Source organism: Manis pentadactyla, chromosome 3 (assembly GCF_030020395.1).
Source record: "Manis pentadactyla isolate mManPen7 chromosome 3, mManPen7.hap1, whole genome shotgun sequence".
Classification (NCBI taxonomy): domain Eukaryota; kingdom Metazoa; phylum Chordata; class Mammalia; order Pholidota; family Manidae; genus Manis; species Manis pentadactyla.
The window spans coordinates 17049362-17062159 of NC_080021.1; the positions used below are offsets into that span (position 1 = coordinate 17049362).

At 45.3% G+C, this 12798-nt stretch overlaps 1 long non-coding RNA gene across 1 annotated transcript; it reads left to right on the top strand.

Annotated features, from left to right (window-relative positions):
- Positions 1-81: 81 nt before the first annotated feature.
- Positions 82-12103, top strand: LOC118911261 (uncharacterized). The gene is made up of 3 exons (XR_008996172.1): positions 82-1477; positions 10658-10695; positions 11248-12103. It is a non-coding gene; the product is annotated as an uncharacterized LOC118911261 (long non-coding RNA).
- Positions 12104-12798: the final 695 nt, after the last annotated feature.

Here is a 12798-nt window from a genome sequence, read left to right on the forward strand (position 1 = left end):
CAGTTGCCTTTTGCAGCGACCCCGGGGGCCTGCAAGGCCAGCGCATGCCCACATGCCTCGTTTCCTTGGCAAGTGTTTACATCGGCATAAATAGATCTGGAAGAACGGCTTCTCTTAGAGAAGCGGTTGCTGCCCACTTGGACACATCCCAAGTCCCTTGTCCTGAAAGTGCCTGGGAATTCTAGATGTCTGTAAACAGGTTGTGTGACCAGGGAGAGTCACTGAAGATGGTGCTGGGAAATTTAAGATGGCAGATGGTTGCAGGGAAGCCAGTACATGGGCCCAAGGGTGCTGTTCAGTGGGTCTCGGTCCCACCGTCTGCTGGCAGGATCACCAGAGAGAATTGTGATTTCTTCCTCCGGGCTCCAGGGCATGAAATCTGTGAAAAAGCTGGTTTTAAAATTGATGGAGCCCTCAGAGAAGACGCAGCTCCTGTTGTTCCTCCTTACCCCAGTGGCAAACGGCAGTCCCCTGCGGTCCTAATCACCTCTCACAGACACATGCTGATTGTACTTCGGTTAGCTGTTTATAGCTCAGGCTTGCTTTTCTGTTTTGCTTTTCCATTCTCTCACACCAGGGAGACTTGAGCTAGAGGCAGGAGGCAAGGCGTAGGCTTCAGGGTGTCCCAGAGAGTGAGGAAGAGAGAGAGAGAGAGAGAAGGAGGAAGAGGAGGAGGAGGAAAAAACAAGGGCAAAGGCGAAGGAGAAGAAGGCAAGAGAGAACAGTGGTGGCGATGGAACAGGAGGCAGCCCCCTTATGTGAGAATCAGGACTGCGGTGGCAGGCTGAGTAACAGGGACTCAGGTCTGTGCTGCCCCTGCCTCCAGAGAGAGCCTGACCGAGCGTACCAGCGGTGAGTGGCAGGGAAGCTTGGTTTAGGCTATGGCAACAGCCTCCCGGGTTGACTTTCCATTGCTCCTATTCTCTCTCCCTCTAGTACCTCCACCTTGAGTAGCCACCAGAGTAGCCAGGGAAAGGCCGATCAGACTCTGCCAGTCCCCTGCATCATGCCCTTCGCTGGCTCCCCACGTCTGCAAGATGAAGTCCAGACTCTTTAGCAGGAATCAGGTTGGTCTCCTGGAGGTACCTGTCACTTCCCTCTCCCATTTGTATTTTTTACACCAGCTCCATCAGACAACTTGTAGATCCTTGTATGTGTCTGGTCCCTGTTGGGGAGGCCGAGCTGGCCTCGCCCTTTGGGGAACCACAGCGCATGGTGGAAGGAGGGGCATCTCTCATTCATAGCTGCACATCATAGAATGGATCATGTTCAAAAGAGTCCAGAAGATCAAGGTCAGGGAAGTATGTCCATAGCGTGTTATTGGGGTCAGGGGCCCAGAGGTCAGACACAGGAGCAGAAGTCCTGAACCAAGGGGATCCAAGACCCAGAGGGCACAAGCTGGAGAGAGGAGCTGTTTTTACCGCTGCCAGAGCTGGCGACTGTCCTGCACTTCTGAGTCATGCTGCTGCTCTAATAGGTGAGTAGCCCAGTTCCTTAGAGGGCCTGAGATCTCTATTTGTGCTTCTTTGCCTTTGCATGTGTTCTTTCCTTGGCTGTCTCTTCCATTGTTCACATCTGCACTCCTATTCATTCTTCAACACTTAATTTGTGTATCAGCTTCTCTGAAAGTCTCTCCTGACCTTCTCAGATAATTAGTGTCTCACTCTCTGCACTGTTGCCATTCCTTCTACATCCTTCTAAATATTACATGCTTTTACTCTCGTTGCCATCATGCTTGCCTGGCTGTGTCCTTCTATTAGAATGGAAGTGTCTGGACAGCAGCGACCTTGTCTTAATTGTCTCTCTATCCCCCATACCTAGCACAGTGCCTGACACACAGTGGGGTGAATTATATACAGTTCCTGGGTTGAATGCAACAGAACGGGGACTAGTAAGGAGAGGGAGCTCCTGCGGGTAGGCTCCATGTCCCCACCTGATGTATAGGTTCAGGGCTGCCAGGTACACACTGGTGCATGTCCATTCCACTGCAGTGCAAGTGGTGCTCTGGAGGGCGCTGGATGTCCTGCATTTTATTCAAGTCCAGTCATGTGATGAAGTGAAAAGTAAAATCACTGCTTTATACCACAGAGCAAAAGTTCAAGGTTGGGAGTTGGACTGAGGTCCTCTCAACTCCAAAGCCAGTGGTTTAGTCCTCAAAGTCACCACAAGGCAAAAAATAACTTCCTTATTGCTGTGAAATGACTGTATTATTTCTCTTTCAGCCAGTGAGCAAGCCAAGGGTTTGTGGTGTGGGCAATTGGAAGAGATTTCTGGGAGTGAACTAACATGGTGCCATCCACTGGCAGGAATCTTGGAGCTTCCCCTACATTCCCTAATTAATTAGACCTTCTGGAATCCAGCCCTGTCAAGTGTTCAAATGAGCCCTGGTGTGCAGTGTCAAGTGTCTGACCAACTTTAGTAAATCCTTTGGATCCTAAAGTTTCCATTGACCTGGCCTCATAGGAGAATTCTGACTCTACATTAAATGTCAAGAAAGGACACAAATAGAATCTTGGTGTTTACCTGGCAGCAAACTCATGCAAGTAACCCTGAGCCCAATCCCAGAGCAGATCTACTCCGCACACATAAACCCCAACCAGTCTACTTTCAATTCACTAATCTATTTGTCTCTGAGAGTTTTATACTTTATGTCTTAACCTTATGTCCTGACCTTCTCTGGGAGTTGTCTTAATTTAGGGTCTGAACATATGGGAACCTAAAGTAAAAGAGAACATCTAGTTCCTTGCCTCTTCTTTTGATGAAAATTAGTATCATAACAAGTCAAGACTCAGGCTCCTGGGGACAGAAAGACTTGGGAGAATCTTACATTTCCTCCCAGCATCTGTGTGGTCTTGTACAAGTAACGTATTTATCCACCCTCACTTTCTCCACCTGTTAAATGGGGATAATCATTCTTGTCACAGAGAAATAATTTATGGGGCACATCCAGGCAAGTGCCTGGCATGGTGTAGGTTCATAGTAAATTGTGGTGAGTGTTATTTTATTACTTTGAAAATAATTTTATTAGATTCTAAAAGGTCTTGATGCCATTTCAGCATCTAACTTGGTCTCCTGATCACTCTGTTTCCTTGCCTTGAGCGATTGCTATGTTTCTCACTATCTACTGAGCCTCCTGGAGTCCCGGGTTCCAGTCCAGGCTCTGCCATGGATTGGCTGTGTGTCTTTGGACAAGGCACTTAACCTCTCTGTCCTTCCTCACCTGGCCATGAAGGTGTGAGCCAGGTGCTGGGCCCTGCCCTTCCAGCTCACCCCACGGCTTGTGTCCTGAAGTGTCAGGGAAGGGACTCCTAGAGGCTGAGCCTCAGCCAAGGGGCTACTCACTGCTTTTGTGCATCTTTTGCAGAGCCAGAGGCTCTGCCCTCAGTGCCAGTCAAGCTGCCTGCTGGTGCTCTTGGTCATTTTGCCTTTTAAGTAAATTTAGAGAGACTTCAGTTTCCCCATAGAGCGAGGCATTGACATCGCAGGGCACTCTGCTCAGGAGATGGGCTGCCACTGGATTCCCCTGGATTCTTCTGGATTCCCTCGGATTCTGGTTTCCCCTGGAAGGACAGGCTGGGTCAGGTCAGCAGCAGGCCTGACAACTACAAGCAAGGAAGCCACAAAATGTGCTCTGCCACACACATCCTGAACCCCCTTTGGGGCAAGATGTTATCCACACTAACCAGGGCCCACGGCTGTTCTGCTTCCCAGGAGCTGTGGTTCAAGGGCAAACATGCACTTACGCCCTTGTGGGAGCCCTTCAGTAACCAGAGGCTGCTCTCTGCTGGCATCGGAGTATCTGCTGTTCCCACAGCCTGCAGGTGGAGGGGAAACATGAGGAGCAGACAGATCAGTGAACGGGATCAGTGAAAGCTGTAGGCAGGCCCTTGCCTCTTGCTGTTTTTCTAATGTTCAATAATAAAAGTAAAAGAATATTTCTTGACTGCAATGGGGTATGGGAGGGGCCTCGATAATATGGGTGAATGTAGTAACCACATGGTTTTTCATGTGAAACCTTCGTAAGAGTGTATATCAATAATACCTTAATAAAAAAATTATAATAAAAAAAGAATATTTCTTGATCCCCTGCTTGCTATGTGATTTAAAGTTTTCTATGTATGTGAGTACCTGTCCATTGGCATCTGTATCTATCTGGCTGGGTGTGTTTTTTAACCAGCTTGTGAACAAGGACTTTGTACTCCAGATGGGCTGAAAGGGAGCCTGCTTCTTGATTCTGGGGTTGCCATCAGGATTGTTTCCTGAGGCTACAAGCCTAACACTGCTTTTACTAGGTCAGGAGTGCAAATGACTCCATTCCCAGCTCTCCTCCACCCTGACCCACCACCAGAAAATATCCTCATTTTTTTTTCCCTGGGGAAGGCACAGGGGAAAAGGCTGACAGCGATGACGTCAGGACTGTTGGTATATAACCCGGCTATCTTGATTCCCCCTTCTCTCCACAAACCAAAGTCTGACCTCATACATCATTCATGCCACAGATCAGCTTTCTGGGCTCTAAATCAAATCGGGAAGAAAGAAATAATATGATCAAGGATGCATTCTTTCTCTCCCATTTTAGCACTGTGAGTCACAAAGAATAATACACTGTCTTGGCCTCTCTGCTCCCCAGGGCAGGTGCTCTCTGATGGTGAGATAGGCTTTTAGGTAGGAACTTCACTCCCTCCAGGCCACTCAGGCATGGTTTCAGTTTGCTACTGTGGTACAGAACGGTGGATAACCTACATAGGGAGGTGTGTTGGAAGGGTGAATTTTACTCCCTTAGAAGTAGGAGTAATTGGAATTCCTAGGAGAAATATGAATTGAGCAAGACAAGGGTCTAATTAACTAAAAATCCATTCATCTATCTGTCTGTCCACTATCCATCCATCCATCCACCCACCCATCCATCCATCCATCCATCCATCTATCCATCCATCCACCCACCCACCCACCCACCTACCCAGGGAGACAGACAAGGTCCCTGCCCTTGTGGTGCTTAGAGTCTGGGAGGGCAGACAGACAAATGAGTACTTTAAGTGTTCTAAGTGTTCTAAGACTTCCCTTCCCCAACTTCTCTCCTTCCCACCTCACTCCACTTCCATCAGGAATTCCAGGTCCCCACAGATGGATAACTTTATATGTACATCTTCAAAAAGCTCTCACATCAGGCTGAATGTGTTCCTCCTTCTGTATTGTAGCTCCTTGAGGGCAAGGATAAGTCTTACTTTCCTGCCCTTATTAGGAAAGGTAGATAAGAAGAGTAATGAAATTTGTTGACAGAGACTGATGTTGGAGACTGTTTGCTTACTTTTGCCTTTTCCAGACTGTTTATGTTTTCACTCGTGTCTTTCTTTTAAGCTTTTCCCAAACATTGTTTAGCCTATGTTTTTCTAAGGATGAAAAATAAAAGTAAAAGAATATTTTTTGACCTCCTGCTAAGTAAGAAAAAGAATCTGAAACTTCTTTCTCCCATGTTTTTATAAAGATAACCTGGAAATTAAGGGCCAGATTATTGTCATCAAAGTATTTTATGTACCATATCTTATCTTTTAAGAATGACTTTGCTGTTTGCTTTTGAATCCTATTTACAACAATTATTTAGACTTAGCTCTGTAACTTGACTGATTTATATTTTCACTGCCAGTTCTTTTATGCCATAATTTCCCTATTCTTAAATGCTTAATTCTGACTCATCTTTTTGTCAACTGGAGTTCATTGATTTGCAATACTTTTTTAGGGAGAATATGAGAGAGGTACACTTCTCTGAATTTTTCCTTATCTAAGATTCTCTTTTCATTTCCTATAATCTATAAACAACAACTTGGGTAGGTATACAAGTTTAGGGTTAAAATTTTTTTTCTTCAAAATTTTCTGGAAACCACCCATTTTATTCTGGAAAAGCTGCAGTGCTGCAGAGTAGAAGTTTGAGAATTGACTGATTTTTATCTTTTTTGTTTGTTAAACTTATTTTTCTTTATTCTTTCAATTAAAAAGCATTTCCAGGATGTGTCCTGGTATATGTTTTTTATAAAACATGGCTGTCGATCTGTATACTTTGTTTTTCACTGAGCGCTGGAAATTTTTCTTCAGTTCTCTTTTTTTTATTACTTCAATTGCAATTTTCTATTTTCATGAGCAACAACTATATTTTTTTCAAACTTGACCTCCTCATCTAAATTACTATCTTTTTAAACATTTACTTGCTTGTTTTTTTCTCCTGATTTCTAGAACACCACCCTAAATTTGCCCTTTACACCGCTGGTGTATTTTTCCATAGGGTTAGTTTTTCTCTTTGCTGCTTCTAACACAGATCTGAAATATATTATTGCATTTATATTCCTCTGAGATGATATCCTATAGTTCATCTAGCTTTCTTTGTGGCTCAGTTTGATCTCTATGGGTTTCTGCATAATTTGTAGAAGGAATGTCATTTTTCTTTCTATTGTTGCTGAAGATTTTGAAAAAGTTTCTTCTGAACATAGTCTTGAATGTATGTTCAGAATGGTGTTTGCTTCCCTTGTTCAGTATTTTTCCATAATCTGCCTTTTTTTCTTTATTTATTCATCTTTGAATGAAAAGATTGATCCAGAACCAATAATAGCCCACCAACAGACTATATAGAGTGCCTTGGAACCATTAACTATCCCTCAGAGTGCTACTTGAGCATCCTTCTTACATCCACAGTTGGAGGGATGGCTGACTGTTCTTCCCCTTCCTACCTCCATTCCCAGAGTCCAGTGGCATCCATGTAATTTGGCTCTGCTAGATTGAGGTGTGATTTTCTTCTATCTGTAATGTATGAAAACTATAACCCCCAACTCTCTCACAAATGTTCCCAACAGGCTTTCCATGTCTTATCCACAGCTTTCACAACTTTAAATTCATGCCCACTCCTTTCCACCTTCAGGATCCAAAGAGTCCCTGGCTGGGACACTTCCCACCATCTCCCACCTCTTGCCCTGTTGCTTGCTTGAGAGTTGCCACCCTTGGAAGAATATGGAGAAATTATATGTGTGTGCATAAAAATGTACTCTGGCTGCCTCAAACGATATCATCGGAGTAGTAGAGGAAAGTTTTGAGATTGCTCTACTTTCTGGGTCTCCAAATCAAGGAGCAGGACTGTGGAAGAAATGAACTCTTCCCTTACTGACTTTCAGAGAACTGCATCTCCTCTCTTCCATGAGGTAAAGCAGGAATAAGCTGTTCAACGTTTCTCTCAAGCCAACTGCATCTGCTTCTGATATTGGTTCATTCTGATACTGGGTTGTCATCAGTCTGAGTTTTCTGAGTCATGGTGAATGTTCGCCATTCCTTGGAAATCATTTTTGGTGGGAAACAGCTCCTAGAAGAGAGACACTATTTTGCATTAGCCTCAGATATTGTTCTTGAGGTTCAGTCCTCAGAACCTATGAGGAATTCATGAGCCCCTCGGATTAAGGCTTCCCTTGTCATCCCTTACTTTCTCTTACACTTGAATAATCAAAAGGTAGGAAAAAGAATGGGTAAGGATAAACATGGTTGATTTGGTAACCCCCATTCCTAGGAAAGCATGCCCAAGTCCCTGGGGCCTTGGATAAGGAAGTAGGGAGTATCTGCTATGCTTTTCGTTCCTATGGGCAGGTCAGCACAGGCCATGGAGTTTCAGACAAGAGCTGAAGGAGGTTGGGAAGTCTGCTGTTTAAACTCTTCATAACACCCAGTGTATTATCAGTTGCCCAAAGGCATTGCACAAGATCTGCCATTCTACCTGGAAGATGTGCACATGATTCCTGTGGTCGGCTCCAGAATTTTCTTCAGCATAAGTGCCTGAAGGAGAACTTTATTTTTGTGGCTCCCAAAGTAGAAGGTTATACAATGGAGGTGAGGGTGGAGGGGTAACTGACGACATGACTGAGATTCTCAGTTGTTAGTGGCTCCTCCAGAAGTGATTGTGTAAGAATAGTAATAAGACAGTCTTTTCTGAAATTAGGAGAGCCACCAGGGCATCCTAATCAATTATTTCATGCCAATACAAAATCATTGAATACCTACCACACACCTACTGTATTCCTTGTTCATGGAATGTCTTTGGAGAGAGACACAAAGATCGCATCTTTACCAGGCTAACTAGCCCTCTCTTCTGTTTGAAAAGCACTCCCTCCTGCAATTAGAGCAGATAATGAATTAGACAACAAGAAAGTGCAGGGAGAAGGGAAAAAAGTCGTTGCAGGAAGTGTTCTCAACACATAAATTATCCCGAGAAAAAAAGGGATTCCGGCGTTATGATTGGTTTGTCGGATAAGCTGGCTGGGGTCTGAGAAGGGCACCTGGGACAGGTAAGCAGAATGGTACCAAATCTAGGATGGTGGTTGTGTATTAAGGTGGTGCTTTTCTTCCAGCGATGTTTCTGAGGTGTTGAGGATTGCTCGGCAGAGGTGGCCAGACTCGGTGTCAGCCACTGGAAGGGCAGAGGAAACGATGTTGAAGATAAACTTGTTTACTTCACAGTCATACCTGAGGTTGTCTAAGAATCTTCGAAAACATTTCCCTCCTCCCAGGGCATCATGCAACGTGCTCAGATTTTCCAATTTAGGCACAACAGACCTTTCCCACTTGACATTTTCCCACAGACTTTCCTCATGTGATCTCCCTAAGCCCCATCCCCTCCTATGTTCTCTTCCCCACTGTCTCCCCGTCTCGTGTTCTCTTCTTGCTCGGCCCAGTTATTTTTGTTTGCAAAGCCACTATCCTGTTATCTTCTATCACTTCTCATCAGGAGCTTTTCTCTCAACTGGTTTGGCTGTGGGATCCCAGCCGTCCCCCTTTCTCTCTTCAGCAAGAGAGAGCAGAGAGCCTCAGACTGAGAAGAAGTACGTGGCTTCTCGTGGTACATTTTCTTACTAAACCATGAGTCAGTAATCCTTGATGGCCTTTTCTCTAGCCTGTGTGAGGGTCCAGAGTCATCCATTTCCAGCTGTTCTGTACAGGAGGAAAAGCAGTCTTTACAGAGCTGGCACTGCCAGTTCACCCAAGTGCTGGCACGCATTTGTTAGGTACCTGTGAGCACTTCACCGTCAGTGTGCTGTTTAATCCTCATGATGAGCCAGTGAGGGAGGTTTCATTAAGCTAGGGTGTTCAGTGTAAGTATGTCCCAAATAGTCACAAGACATTATGCTAAAATATTTTCTTTTTATCTGAGATTCACATGTTAAGTGTGGACCCTTTATTTTTCTTTGTCAACCTCCATTAAGCCCGTACTACAGACGAGGCTGTGACTCGCCGTGGATGCTGGAGAGGTGTTAGCTTCTTGCTCCTGTCTTTCCCCATTGCCACCACTCAAGCAGTCGAAAGAGAAAGAGAGAAAATATCATTTCAAGTGAACGAATATGCTCTGGTCTTCTTCCCTTTTGCCATTTCATCAGACATTTTCACCTATTGTCTGGAGCTCCCTGGCAGCACTTAAATTCAGTAGGGAGCACAGTCATGATCTGATACTTTGGCTGGATCCTGACCAGAATTTTGACCTTTCTGAAAGGGACATAGCAAAGCAGAGAGACCAGAGAGGCCTTGGCATCCATAGCCATGTATAACCACCCTGGCTTTGGCACCAACTCAGTCTATAAACCAGGCCACCTCTATTAATTCTTTATGACTTTTAGTTTCTTCATTGAAAAATTGAGAATGGGATTCCTGACCTTCATTCTTCATGGGGCCTTGTCAGGCAGTGTGGTACAGTGTCTGTTACCAGACAGACCTGGGTTTAAATCCCAGCTCTGCTACTTACTGGCTGTATGATGTGGCGCAAGTTACCTAACCCCTCTGTGTCTTGGTTTTTCATCTATAAAATGGAGATAGTAATACTGCAAAACAGAATGGAGACTGTGTGGTTCTAGGGCAAGTCTTACTAATTAAGTCTTTCATTCAAACAAGTACTTAATTTACAACTAGTCAACTCCTCTGTGAACAGCTCTGGTCAGGGGCTGTGAATGAAAGCCTAGCTCTGTTCTCTGAGCAGCTAGGGACACCAAAGGAGCAGAAAACCTGATCTTGGTCCTGGAGGACCGATGATCCCATAGGGGGAAACCACTTGTACCAGGTGAAACAAGGCAATACAAGCAAGAGTGTGATGATTCAGTGCAAATTCAGGCATGATGCTAACATGAATAATATGTATAGTGACAATCCTGTCTTACGCTTTTATATTCATTGCAATTTACCAAGGGCATTCACAGACATTTGAGGTGATGTAGAGTGGTCAGAATGAGGAGGGGAAGGATATGGGAAGCTTCTAGAGTACGGGTTCTTGGAGAAGTGATGGATCTGGATTGGAAGATGGCACCTCCGATGGGACAGATCCAAAGGGCAAAGGCCGGGGAGATGGTGACACTCAGCAGGACGGCAGAGGAGTTGAAATGGCGGACAAGGAGATGGAGGCTGGGCCTTTGTACCTGCTGTTCCCTCTACTGGAAAGCTTTTCCCTCAGGTACTCATGCACTGGCTTCTCATTGTTCAGGACTTGACTCAGATGTTATCTCCTCTAAACACCTAAAGTACCTTGTCTCCCCCCACCTGCCTTTCTAGGTCACATAACCTTGTTTTATTTTTTATTACACTTTTTGTTTTATGGAAGTATTCTATTTGTAATGTTTCCTTGTTTATTCTCTGTCTCCCCTAACAGAATAAAAGCCTTGTGGGAACAAGAACATGGGGCCCAGGGTAGGTGCTCAATAAATATTTGTTGGCTGAATGTGTGAGCAGATGGATAGAGGCCTCAAAGTGCTAGCCTGAGGAGTTGGGATTTTATAGAAAATTATGGGGGTGTCAGTAGAGCCTATAGAGGTATACTGTTTGTCCCCAAAAGGACTTTTTTGCAACAAGACTCACTGAGTGGTTCTTCTCTTTCCCCTTTGCCTAAAATGAGTCTGGGGGGTGATGGGAGTTTGTGGGCATGCCTGTGGGTAAAGAGATAGAGTCTGTGTTTGAGCAGTGGTTCTCACCCTGGCTTCATATTAAAGTCCCTGGAGAAATTAAAACATGTCCAGTTCCCAAGCTGCACCCCAGTCTAAGTCCAATAAAATCCAAATCCCCAGTGGGGGTGCCTGGCAATCAGCATTCTGTAGGCTTCACAGGTGATTCCATTGTGCAGCCAAGGGTGTGATAGACACCACTCACAACTTTTATGGACTTCAGGCATGATCAACGGGCCTATCTTACTCACATAAGAGATAAAGTAGAAACCAATAACTTTTCTTTTGCTTTTCCTCGCAGACCTGCCCAAAGGTGAAGTGCAGCCAGAAAATTTCTTGAGGACTTTTCTGTATTTAATAGCCTCTTTGGAATCAGCCATGCATTTCCCTCCACTGAGATGGGCCAGTTCTGGCCAGCCCTTGCATGCCATCCTGATGGAACCTTACTTTGGGGACTGGCTGCTGGCACCCCTGAGCTGGCTTCTGTTCTCCTGGCTCCATCAGCAAGCTCAGTCCCAGCTTCCCCTTTCACTGCCCTTTGCCTGCCACTGCCCAGCCTCTGTTTATTATGTCCTCAGCAGTGCTGTGGATCTAGTCACTTAATGTAGTTGATATTATTTACATGTCCCATGGAAGATGCCAAGCTGACGTCGCCAGCAAATCTCATGTCCCTGCTCCCCAGCTGGCCGAGGTAGAGGGGCCTTTGGAAGGCAGGTGACCTGAGCTCTACCTCTCGGAAAGGGGCTGTTGAAACTCCTTTACTCTTGGAACTTGCATTTGAAACCTGTTTGGCTGAGTGTCTCCCTTTCCCCCATCCTCTGTGGGCTGAAATCTGTGTCAGTCTTCTTGGGTTGCGTATGCAATATGACCTCTAGTGAAATCAAACATCTGGGCGATTAGCTATAGACCTGTTTCTAATTGGACTAATTGGAACAGATTGGTGGAGCTGCAGAGAGACCTGTTTCTCCTCTCTGGGCTCTTGGCGCCAAACAGAAGAAGCAACCAATCAGTAATTAAGGCAATTTAAGGCCCATTTTGCTTGCTAGCCAAATCTCCACTCTTCCCCCAATCCCCCACCATTTATTTCATAATGTGATTTTCATGAATCACGTCCATGTGTCTTGTTTTGGAAAACACGAGTAATGGCTGTAAACATAGCATTGCCTTGCCCTGCTTTGGGTACCCTGAGATTTAGAATGCCCATGGTGGCTTATCAATTAGTCCTTCATTTGACAACATGCTGAAGGGTCATTTGTAACAAATCTTTATTGAGCACCTACCATGTGTCAGCCACTGTTCTGCTCACCAGGGATACAGGGGAAGGCAGACAGATAAGCAGAGCAAATAAATCAATAGAGATGCGATGACCTAAGATGATAAGCACTGTAAGGGTGGCAGTATTACTGAGATGGGATTGGAGGGAAAGGCTGGTTCATATCCAGGAAAGGCAAGTGGTCAGAGATGTGGCACATACCCTGTGTGTGGGGCTGGAAGACTCAGTAAGGTGTGGCTCCTGGTCACACAGAGCTCCTGGTCTGGTTGGGGGATGGGTAAAGAGGACAGTGAAGAATAATGTATTATGTGCTATGATGGAATTGTATAAAAGGGAGAGCGTAGCGGGAGTGACTAGCAATAGGTCTCTCTGCAGCTCTACTAATCTAGTCCAATTAGTTCATGAGGGCAAGGAAAAGCGGAAGTCAAGGGATCAAGTTGGGGGAGGATTTGTTATGTGTTCATCCGTTCAGCCACATTTCACTGAATGAGCATGTGCTGTGCTCCGGGCATTGTTGTAGGTGCTGCAGTTCCGTGGTGAGCAACAGAGGAGCAGCCTCTGACTGCCTGGGGTTTACAT